Here is a 12,684-nt window from a genome sequence, read left to right on the forward strand (position 1 = left end):
TTATAGTTTATTTCTCAATTATTTGTCATTATACTACTAGCGCGCTCTCTCTCTCTCTCTGTGTGTGTGTGTGTGTGTGTCTCGCTCGCTCTCCGCGACACTGAAAGTGTTTTGGATTTGAATTTCGACAATAAACAGCTCTTATTACGACTTACGATTAATTCCCTCTACTGATGTGAAGCTGAATGGGTGGATTACAGCCGATAAGAACTGCGCAGAAATAAAAGACTCGGTTCCATTCGTTCATTTCAAAGATCCGTTCAATAGAATCGGATCGTTCGCGAATGACTCATCACTAGTATATATGCAGTTAGCATTTCAGTGAGAGGGGTGCGCCTGTTCAGCGGAGCAGCCTTGTGATGTCAGGAACGAGATCAGTGAGCTTCAAACGCAGATCTAACTCTGATAAAAGCGAGAGACCTACTGATAACTTTACTGATAACTTTACTGATAACGTTTTGGAAATTCCGAGATGGAAACCGCGAACGTGAAGTATAGATGTAATGAAGTACAGTGGCTGCGTAGCCCCGAATATTTTTAAAAACACATTAGTTTTAATACAATTTGTTTTCATTAAACTGATTTTATTAAAACAGAATTATAAGAACTTGAAACAGATTTTATTAGTAATTTACACAATTTGTTTCATATGATTTTTTTTATTTATTATTATTAAATTATTTATTTTTTCGGTGCATGTAATTACTTTTCCGAGATTATCTGGCGTACCACCTCGTGCTGCTTCACGTACCACCAGTGGTACGTGTACCACAGTTTGAGAACCACTGCTCTAAGTTATATCCAAGTTTCATGTCTATAGTGTTGTCCCATGAAAAGATATAATGAAATATTTGCAGAAATGTGAGGGGTGTACTCACTTTTGTGATACACTGTAGATGCATGTATAGATGGATGGATGGATGGATGGATGGATGGATGGACATATAGATAGGCTGAATGGGTGGATGTAAGAGTGGATGGATGTATGTACAGATGGATGGATGGACAAACGGTCCTTCAGATACTTTAATTATCCCCAAGATCTAACTGAGGAAGAACATGCCAACTTTCTTACCAGCCAATCCTTGAATCCTTGTTGCTGTGCAGCTAAAACATGAACTACAAGGAAATACCATCAGCAGAACATTTAACAGATCCCTGACCATGACGTGCATCACATAGTCCTCCACAGGGGACGGTCGTTATGTTTTGGTTCATCTGCGTAGATAAATTCGCTAAAAATGACTCAAATATACGCCACTTACAACAAAGCTGTTTCTGTTCGTGTCCACATACTTTTGACCCTGTGATGTGGTTAGACAGACCAACAGAGCTGTAAACCGCGCTGTAAGAGTCTGTACCAGAATCAAGAGGACAGTAAATGTCGGAGAGACTGGGTATATGGGTAATCCAGATGTGCTCCCAGAGAGACGTGCTGGAGATTATGGTGCACTGCTGCAGTACAGATGTCCTGTGGGATCCTGTGACACATAATACAGATGTGCAGGGATCCAGTGACACGTGTGTATGATTTATGGTCCCTCAGAAGCACGTCGGTGAGAGAAATTGATGATCGTATCGTATCAGAGCCTGACGCATGAGCAGCCTGGAGACGGAATAATGGAAACCAAACGTCCAGCGTGTTTTGGTGGTGTTGAGGGACTTGGATAAGGACCAGGTCTGGGTTGAAGTATCTCTAAAAGAGCAAGGTGTGAGAACCCACAGATGATGTCTTAAAAGGGACGAGCCACCAACCATCGACAGGTTGTTGGGCGGCCAAGACTCACTGATGCCAGAGAACATGGAGGTTGTAGATTCTGGTCTGGACCGACAGAAGATCTACCGAGGATCAAACTGCAGATGATTTTAATCCTGGTGATAAAGTGAATGTGTCACACACAGACAGGGCATCAAACTTTTCTGTGCCAGTCAAAGTACCCATGGAACTCCTTTCCATCATCAAAAGCACCTACAATGTGCACCAGGATGCTCTATAGAACAATCTACATCACAACGTACAGAAGCTGAAGGACTTGCTGGTGACATCCTGGTACCAGATACCACAGGAGTCCTTCAGAGGTCTTGTGTAGTCCATGTGTCAGTGGCTCAGAACAGTTTTGCTCATAATTGTAGGCTGTATTTATTTATTTTTGCTATTTTTTACATTTTTCACTGGATTCAGAAAGTATTCAGACCCCTTGATGTTTTGCCTACTTTATTGTGTTCTGGACCCTTTAATTCAGACCCCTCATTAAACAATCTGTAGAAGCCCATTTGGCAGCAATTAGGACTACAAGTCTTTTTAAAATTCGCCTCTACAAGCTTTGTAAACCAGATTTAGGCAGTTTAGGATAGGATAGGATAGGATAGGATAGGATAGGATAGGATAGGATAGGATAGGATAGGATAGAAACGGCGCACCACACACACTGTAATCGGACTCACGATTTTTGCGCTTGCCGCTGCGCTCTACGTTTACCTGATTTAACTTTGACTTAGTTTGCTGTTTTCTGACCTTTTCAAAGCTCCTCCAATGAAATAAACTGTTTGATATGAGGCGGTAAAAGTGACTCAGGTCGTACGAACGAAACTTAACGTGACTTATTGTAGTAAAACAGTGAGTGAGGAATGTGATTAGTGGAGGAACTTATGAGCAGTAATAATGAAGAGAAGTTTAGTGCTCCTGTCTCCTTCTTTTACTACATTAAACCACGTTAAGCTTTATTTTCAACCAGAAGCGTTTTAGACTCTGGGAGAAGCTGATTCTGATTCTCACCGTTTCTCAAAAGCTCGAGCTGTAACACAAGTTTAAAAGTGAAACAGGGAGGAGAATCCAGATAAACACAGATACATGTGGAGCTATAACAATCCATCACCAGGCAACAAACACTGACCCATTTACCTCCCCACTTACTCACACACTCACACCAAGGGGCATTGTAGAGCAGCCAATCCACCTCCTGCATGTTTACGAGGAGTCAGTTGCATTTTGCGTTTAAGGTACTGGACTAGTAATCGAAAGGTCACTGGTTCAAGCCCACAAACCTCAGGTGGGCACAGTTGGGCCCTTAAGCAAAGCCCTTAATTCTCAATATACTCTAACAGTACTGTAAGTCGCTTTGGATAAAATCCTGAAAACATAATATAAATATGATCAGCCATAACATTAAAACCACCTCCTTGTTTCTACACTCACTGTCCATTTTATCAGCTCCACTTACCATATAGAAGCACTTTGTAGTTCTACAATTACTGACTGTAGTCCATTTATTTCTCTGCATGCTTTGTTACCCCCTTCAGACACAGCAGCGCTGCTGGAGTTTTTAAACACCTCACTGTCACTGCTGGACTGAGAATAGTCCACCAACCAAAAATATCCAGCCAACAGCGCCCCGTGGGCAGCGTCCTGTGACCACTGATGAAGGTCTAGAAGATGACCGACTCAAACAGCAGCAATAGATGAGCGATCGTCTCTGACTTTACATCTACAAGGTGGACTGACTAGGTAGGAGTGTCTGATAGAGTGGACAGTGAGTGGACACGGTGTTTAAAAACTCCAGCAGCGCTGCTGTGTCTGATCCACTCATACCAGCACAACACACACTAACACACCACCACCATGTCAGTGTCACTGCAGTGCTGAGAATCATCCACCACCTAAATAATACCTGCTCTGTGGTGGTCCTGTGGGGGTCCTGACCATTGAAGGACAGGGTGAAAGGGGGTAACAAAGCATGTAGAGAAACAGATGGACTACACTCAGTAATTGTAGAACTACAAAGTGCTTCTATATGGTAAGAGGAGCTGATAAAATGGACAGTGAGTGATCAGCCATAACATTAAAACCACCTCCTTGTTTCTACAATGTGTATGTATATATATAAATACTTCCATGCTGGTGACAGCACACGCCTCTTAACACGGGACAGACGCACCAAAAGGACGCGCTGGATGTAAAAGTTGTTGTTGTGAGGCCAGATGAAAGACTGAACGATTGATCCAAATTTGACTCTTTGAAGTGCGGTACTTTAATCTTTGTGAACTTTCGGCCTTTCCTGCCTTTTAAGCGAGCGCATTCATTCAGAAGAGGCCAATTCGGCCCATATGAGCGTCCTTCATGGTGCCAAACGCAGTGCTGTAAGCCTAAATGTCCAACGTTAAATCCTAATGAGACAGGAGGACAGCGGTGATAGCAGAAGAGGCCGTTAAATTCCCTAAACATGATTGAGAAATAATCAAGGGAATATAAATCAGGAGTGGATTTAATAGAAGACCTAACTCCATATGGTTCTGGTTGGAGGAATGGAAGCTGTGGTGTGTGGACGGGACAAAACGCTGAGATAGACGATCGAATTTCACGAGACGTATTTAATTTGAGTCGCTCATACAGAACAGATGGGAATCAGAACCCAAAGATCAGCCAGCAGTGAGGAACAGGACAGAACAAAGCTGCTCTGCTGGTTCATGAACTGTCTTTAATACTTTTCCCCCAAATGTGCTCTCAATTTAGTCATATCCAATTCCCCAATCATATTCCACCACTACTGCTGCAGAGAGTCATGACTAACACACGCCCCCTCCGACACGAGTGCAGTACTGACCGCTTCTTTTCACCTGCACCAGGCAGAGATGTTCACAAGTCACAAAATACGAGTCAGAGTCAAGTCACGAGTCTTTAGGCTAGAGTCTGAGTCAAGTCGCGAGTCTTTAGGCTAGAGTCCGTGTCGAGTCACGAGTCTTAAGGCTAGAGTTCGAGTCGAGTCACGAGTCTTTAGGCTAGAGTCCGAGTCAAGTCACGAGTCTTTAGGCTAGAGTTCGAGTCAGGTCACGAGTCTTTAGGCTAGAGTTCGAGTCAAGTCACGAGTCTTTAGGCTAGAGTCCGAGTCAAGTCACGAGTCTTTAGGCTAGAGTCCGAGTCAAGTCACGAGTCTTTAGGCTAGAGTTCGAGTCAAGTCACGAGTCTTCAGGCTAGAGTTCGAGTCAAGTCACGAGTCTTTGGACTAGAGTCCGAGTCAATCACAAGTCTTTAGGCTAGAGTTCGAGTCAAGTCACAAGTCTTTAGGCTAGAGTCCGAGTCAAATCACAAGTCTTTAGACTAGAGTCCGAGTCCAGTCACGAGTCTTTAGACTAGAGTCCGAGTCAATCACAAGTCTTTAGGCTAGAGTTCGAGTCAAGTCACAAGTCTTTAGGCTAGAGTCCAAGTCAAGTCACAAGTCTTTAGGCTAGAGTCCGAGTCCAGTCACGAGTCTTTAGGCTAGAGTCCGAGTCAAGTCTCGAGTCTTTAGGCTAGAGTTCGAGTCAAGTCACAAGTCTTCAGGCTAGAGTTCGAGTCAAGTCACGAGTCTTTAGGCTAGAGTTCGAATCAGGTCACGAGTCTTTAGGCTAGAGTTCGAATCAGGTCACGAGTCTTTAGGCTAGAGTCCGAGTCAAGTCACGGGTCTTTAGGCTAGAGTCTGAGTCAAGTCACGAGTCTTTAGGCTAGAGTCCGAGTCAAGTCACAAATCTTTAGGCTAGAGTCCGAGTCAAGTCAGGAGTCAATATAATCTACACAAAACACATATTGGAAATGTAGCGTAGAAATAAACAAATAATCTGTAAGTTCAGATAAAAAACAAGCGTTTCATTACCACGTCATCTGTGTGACGCAAACTGAATAAATGCAAATAACAGCATTTCTTACTAACAATTACAATCAGAAGCTCTGATTGGTTCAGAAAGCATCTTACAACTATTAGCACCACTTCTGTAGGAGCGTTCCATTCACCCCAGTTGTTCATGTGAACTTCAAACTGTGTAGGGAGTAGGGAGCGACGCTTCATCACTACGCCGGAAGCTGGCTGGAACATTTACACATTGTGTGTGTTGCGGGTTAAAACGGTCGGAGCGTTATTAGAGAGCAGAATATGACACGATCAGAATGATGTCGGATCATATATATATATATATATAATAGTCACACGTAACTAATGCTGCTGACTTCTGTTGTCCACGAGTCATTTTTTGCGAGTCACGAGTCGAGTCCGAGTCATTTGAAACGAGTCTGAGTCGAGTCTAAAGTCGCTGTGTGTGTGACTTACGTACGACTCGAGTCCCCATCTCTGGTGCCATTCGTCAGGCAGCAGAGGGCGTAACTGCAGCAGTTATGAGGAACCCCTTCGATACTCCCTCCCTTAGACCAGCCAGTAATCAGGTCTGTCTAAAAACCTCGTGATCTCTCTACACAGATGAGAAGAGGGCGTGTCTAAATTCTTAGCTCCCTTAAAATGCTCCTACTGAGGCGCCATAATTATAAATGATAATCTGACTGAATAACGAGGGAGCGTCCGATGCCTCCTCAGCGCTGAAGGCGATCCCAGCATTCAGTGCGGCACGACTTTTCTCACAAAAGATGTAATCAGTGTATCTCTGTATAAGTAGAGCGTCTAAATAATCTGCCTTATGAGCTCCAGGTCTGATTAGAATCCTCTCTACTGAGGAGCTGATCAGGTAGGTAGTGGGGAGCAAGGTAGCTCAGTAGGTTTTGAGACAGACCCATCATCCGTATTTACATCTAAATGGTAAAAAAAATAACCAGAATTGAAGTTTTGGAGGCACATTTTAAAGCTCTGACCTGAAGCTGAAAGAAAGAAGCTAAAATCAGCCGTCAGATTCTGAAATATGTAAAACATATAACACGTCTGTGCTCCTACTTAGAAACGTATAGCTGCTTTATTGTGGGCTCATTTCGCCATCTAGTGTTGAGGAGCTACACCTGCTCTCCAGAGATATTCATGTATTCATCCACTGTCTGCTTTACCACCACTTTAACCTTCAGGGTCGCGGTGGTGTAAAACAAAGAACAGAACAAAACCACGTGTCACAAAAAAACACTGTGAAAATATCTCTCAGGGGTATTACAGGGGCATTACAGGGGTACTTCCGCATTGTGTTTTGCAGTGTGCACTTAAACCACTACCGGCCTGACAGTTGGGCATTTACATCCTGCAAAGGCGGTACATAGAACACAAACAGCTTCCGGGGGCCAGGGCGCCTGACATCAGAGCAAATCTAAAAGTGCTGGCTAATGCTAATCGTAGATTTTCGAAGATTGTTATCCACGTCGGCACTAATGATGTTCGTTTACGGCAGTCTGAGGTTACTAAGAGTAATGTTAAAGAGGTGTGTGAGTTAGCTAGGTCGATGTCTGAGGCAGTAGTGTGCTCTGGCCCCTTACCGATTCGACCCAGTGGCGAAACCTACAGCAGGTTGTTGTCGCTGAACCGCTGGATGTCTAAATGGTGCTCAGAAAACTGCATTGATTTTGTAGATAACTGGTCCACCTTTGAGGGAAGGCCTGGTCTTTTGAAGCGGGATGGTGTCCACCCCACGTGGGAGGGTGCTGCTCGCATTTCTTGCAGCATAGGTGACAGGCTTTACCACCGCGTTAGTGTAGCGGCAGATAGTGTTAAATGACTATCCAGAGCCAAGACCAGGCAGCAGACTAACAGGCCTAACCGACTGTCTGCGAGTCGCCATCGGACGTCACCTGGAATCCTTAGGTCACAAACCATTGAGACTGTGTCTGTTTACCGTGGCAGGTGTAAGCCAAAACAAAATCAAAAAGTATGTCATAATAACTTAATTAAAATTAATCTAAATGAGCATCATGAAAACCCTAGTAAAGTTAAACTAAAGTTAGGACTTCTAAACATCAGGTCACTTGCATGCAAAACAGTAATTGTAAATGAAATAATTACAGATAATTGTCTTAGTGCCCTGTGTTTAACCGAGACCTGGGCTAGACCTGATGAGTATCTAGGTTTAAATGAAGCATCTCCTCCGGGTTACAGTTATGAACATAAGCCACGTCTTAGCGGTCGTGGTGGAGGAATAGCCGCAATTTATGATAAAGACATAGGTCTTACTGTAAAATCATCTCCCATAACAAACTCGTTTGAAGTTCTTATCTCTGACATAACCAATAAATGTTCATCTGATAAAAATAGTATGTTTAAGCTGGTTACTGTTTATCGACCCCCTGGTCCTTACTCAGAATTTCTTAACGAATTTGCCGATTTTCTTTCTAAATTAGTTTTATCAACTAAGAAAGCTTTAATTGTTGGTGACTTTAATATTCATTATGAGGATAAGTGTAATCCACTCAAAATTGCGTTTGACTCTATTTTAGAATCCTTAGGCATCACCCAAAATGTAACAGGACCCACTCACCGCTGTAAACATACCTTAGATTTAATACTTACTTATGGTATAAACATAGACAACCTGGAAATTATACCACAGAATGACTTAATCTCTGATCACTCTCTACTAATTTATGAAGTGTCCCTGTCCAATAATATACAGCAACCAAATCGTTTTAAATGTAAGCGCACTATTACATCTGCAACTGCAGCAGCGTTCATAAACTGCCTACCAGAATTACCAAATATATCAGCATCAGAACCTAAAGAACTAGATCAGGCAACTCAAAACCTAGAGACCGTACTGCGCACAACCTTAGATAACGTAGCCCCACTCAAAACTAAACTGATTAGGGAGAAAAAACTTGCTCCTTGGTACAATGACCACACATGCGCACTTAAACAAGCAGCACGGAAATTAGAACGCAAGTGGCGTCACACTACACTAGAAGTGTATAAGATTGCTTGGAAAGATGCTCTAACTGAGTATAAACATGCACTTATAAAAGCTAAATCTTTATATTATTCATCCCTAATAGAGAAAAATAAAAACAATCCCAGATTCCTTTTTGAGACAGTGTCCAAATTAACTAAAAACGTTAATGAAACTGAATCTAATATACCGCCTGACTGTACCAGCGATGATTTTTTAAAATTCTTTAATGACAAGATAGAAAAAATACGACTTCAGAGTCAGAGTGTGTCACTTGCCAATGTTAAGTATGGACTCACTCCGAGCAGCATTGGTGATAACAGTGGTGATAATAGTAACGAGTTAATCCAACTAAATTCCTTTAATCCAATCTCCCAAAATGAACTAACTGTGTTGATTAAATCATCGAAGTCATCATCGTGTATACTCGATCCTGTTCCAACTCGTTTACTTAAAGATTTACTCCCAGCTATTGTAGAGCCCCTGCTTACATTAATCAATGCATCCCTTAGCCTTGGATATGTACCTAAATTGTTTAAAAGTGCTGTTATTAAACCCCTGATTAAAAAACCTAATCTTGATCCACATGTACTAGCTAATTATAGGCCAATTTCAAACCTTCCTTTTGTCTCAAAGATATTAGAAAAAGTCGTTTCCAAACAGTTATGTTCTTATTTGAATGAAAATTGTATTCATGAAAAATTTCAATCAGGATTTAGACCCAATCATAGTACCGAAACCGCATTAATTAGAGTAGTTAACGAGTTGTTAATGTCTTCTGATAATGGATGTGTCTCTTTTCTTGTTCTATTAGATCTTAGTGCAGCGTTTGATACGGTCGATCAGAACATTTTACTGAAGAGGCTAGAAAATACAGTAGGTGTTAAAGGACTCGCACTCTCTTGGTTTAAATCATATCTGACTGACCGCTCTCAATTCGTTTATGTAAATAATAAATGCTCGGAAACTACAAAAGTAAAGTATGGTGTTCCACAGGGGTCGGTACTGGGACCGCTATTATTTACACTCTATATGCTTCCACTAGGTGAAATTATTCATAAACATGGCATAAACTTTCACTGCTATGCAGATGACACACAGCTGTATATATCAGCCAAACCAAATGATACTGACACAATCAGTAAGATAGAAGATTAAAGTGTAAACGACATAAAAAACTGGATGTCGTGTAATTTTCTTTTACTTAATTCAGATAAAACAGAGGTTTTACTTGTTGGCTCTAAAGCTGCAAGAGACAAATTGTCTAACCTGGTGCTAAACTTAAACACGTTCTCTGTTACTCCCAGCCCAGATGTAAAAAACTTAGGTGTCACAATAGATTCAGATCTCTCATTTGATACACACGTTAATAATATTACTAGAGTTGCTTTCTATCATTTGCGTAACATTTCTAAAATAAGAAATATACTATCTGTTAATGACGCCGAAAAACTGATCCATGCGTTTATAACTTCTCGGTTAGATTATTGTAATGCTCTTCTAACTGGATGCTCTGGTAGATCCTTAAACAAACTCCAGTTAGTTCAAAATGCAGCAGCTCGAGTGCTAACTAGAACTAAAAAATTTGACCATATTACTCCTGTTCTATCATCTCTACACTGGCTGCCAGTTAAATTTCGCATTGATTACAAAATACTTTTACTAACTTATAAAGCGCTACATGGTCTGGCTCCACAGTATCTGAGTGAACTTATTAATCACTACAGCCCAGCGCGTCCACTTCGTTCACAAGATGCAGGGTTACTTATAGTTCCTAAAATTAAAAAGATCACGGCTGGTGGAAGAGCGTTTTCCTACAAAGCTCCACAACTCTGGAATAATCTTCCTGCCTCTATTCGGGATTCGGACACAGTCTCAATGTTTAAGTCTAGACTGAAAACATATTTATTTTCTCAGGCTTTTGATTAGTATAGACAAAGGCGCAGAGCTTGGGGGTTCTTGGTCATAGAAACTTGTGGTGATCAGGGATGTTGGGTTGCTGTCGTTCTGCCTCTCTTGTCCGATCACTCAGGTTTGGTGACGGTGGGGAGATGGGCGCTGATGTCCTGTGAAAGCCTTCATGACCTTGTTACCTGCTTGCTCTCCCTTTTAGTTATGCTGTAATAATTAGGGCTGCCGGAGTCTAAAACTCTCTGTAAAACTGTTTGTCAACTAGCATTGTACATTATTAACTACATTCTCTGTTGTTTTACCCCGAGGGCATTCTGATGGAAACCTGTTTACCCGCCGAGGTTAAGGATTGAAGTCGAGACTGCCGGGACAACGATGCTGCTCCTGTCAGATGTGACTGGTCTGGAGTAATTGCAACGACAAGAAATCACTACAGACTTTATTGAAGACTAGAGCGGATAACAACTATTATTATTTAATTGTTTATTTATCTATTTATTACCAGTTATGACTTTTAGATCATTTAATTCTGTGTTTGTATGATTTGTGTAAATCGTGTATTTATTTAAAGTATCCTCCAGGCCACCCATGAAGGATGGGCCCTGCTGAGTCTGGTTCCTCTCAAGGTTTCTTCCTGTAATTTTCAGGGAGTTTTTCCTTGCCACAGTTGCCCTCGGCTTGCTCAACAGGGGTTTTTGTATCTGTTGGTCCTGGATTTTGTAAAGTTGCTTTGAGACAATGTCTATTGTAAAAAGCGCTATATAAATAAAGTTGACTTGACTTGACTTGACTTCCTGTGTAAGATCTCTCAGACTTCAGCTGCTTCTGCTTGTGCTAAAAGAGAACTTTTAATAAATACACTGCAGGGCTGATTTATTACACAGTTGTTAAGCATTACACTTTATAAAGTATCAAAATATTTTACGGCCGCTCAGGTGGCACAGCGGTAAAAATAAGTATAGAAATCATATAGAATCTTAGCTCTGCCATCCGACTGGGATGGGTGCATATATGAACAACGTTTGGCTGTTGTTCATCCAGGGTGGGAGCCAGATAGGGACTCAGAACGGATGCAATCACGACCTCTGCTGGCTGATTGATGGCGTCTGCACAGAGTCGAGGAATAATGCTGATCAGGGTGTGGCTCTCCGTACACAAGGCTGATCGCATATGAACTCGTCTGGTGCAGGCGAAAAGATGCAGTCGGCTACTGCACACGTATCGAAGGGGGCGTGTGTCAGTCTCGCTCTCCTCAATCGGGGCGGGGGTCAGCACCAGAAGAGAGGAAGCATAACGCAATCGGGTAAAACATTGGACACGCTAAAATTGGGAGAAAAAGGGAGAAAATGCATCAAAAAAATATTTTACTGTAGTGTAAAAATGGAGTTCTTAGTTTAAAATGCTTTATTATTATTTTATGTTTAGTTGGATAAACTTGCACTTGTCATTTTTAATATCTGTTTGGGATATTTGAATATACTGTATATTGTTAAGCTGTGTATTTTTGCTCGATTTTAGCCTTGTGTTGACTAAGAATGACAATAAAACTTAAACTAAACTTTAAACTTGAACTTGATTTTACGTTTCGACCACTTCGGTAATGTTCGGCTTTTTAAAGACCCTCCTTCGGCAATTTCCGTCAATCCCTCAGACTTCAGTTGACTTTTTATGAATACACTGTAGGGCTAATTTATTACACAGTTGTCACGCATTACCACAGGTGGAAAGAGTACTAAAATATTCTACTCAAGTAAAAGCAGTGGTGTATAACGTACCGGAAGGCCATACTTGAGTAAAAGTACAAGTATCTTACCAGAAATTTACTTTGATAGAAGTAAAAGTCACCTTTTAGAATATTACTTGAGTAAAAGTCTAAAAGTATCTGATGTTTAATGTACTTAAGTATCAAAAGTAATTTGATATTAAATGTACTTAAGTATTAAAAGCAGAAGTAAAAGTAAATGCTGTTAGTATAAATGGAAGCGGTCATTTGAAATATAAAGATTGTTCTTTTAAGCCTGTAAAGCACCTTAACAATTAACCTGTTTTCTTCCTTTCATCTGAACATGATTTGTGCCAATTCATGATCATAATCAACTGTTGACATCACCTGTTTGAAATCATGACATTATTTAGTTGTTTTTCTTTAACTTATTACGA

The sequence above is a fragment of the Trichomycterus rosablanca genome, chromosome 1 (assembly GCF_030014385.1).
Source record: "Trichomycterus rosablanca isolate fTriRos1 chromosome 1, fTriRos1.hap1, whole genome shotgun sequence".
Classification (NCBI taxonomy): Eukaryota; Metazoa; Chordata; class Actinopteri; order Siluriformes; family Trichomycteridae; genus Trichomycterus; species Trichomycterus rosablanca.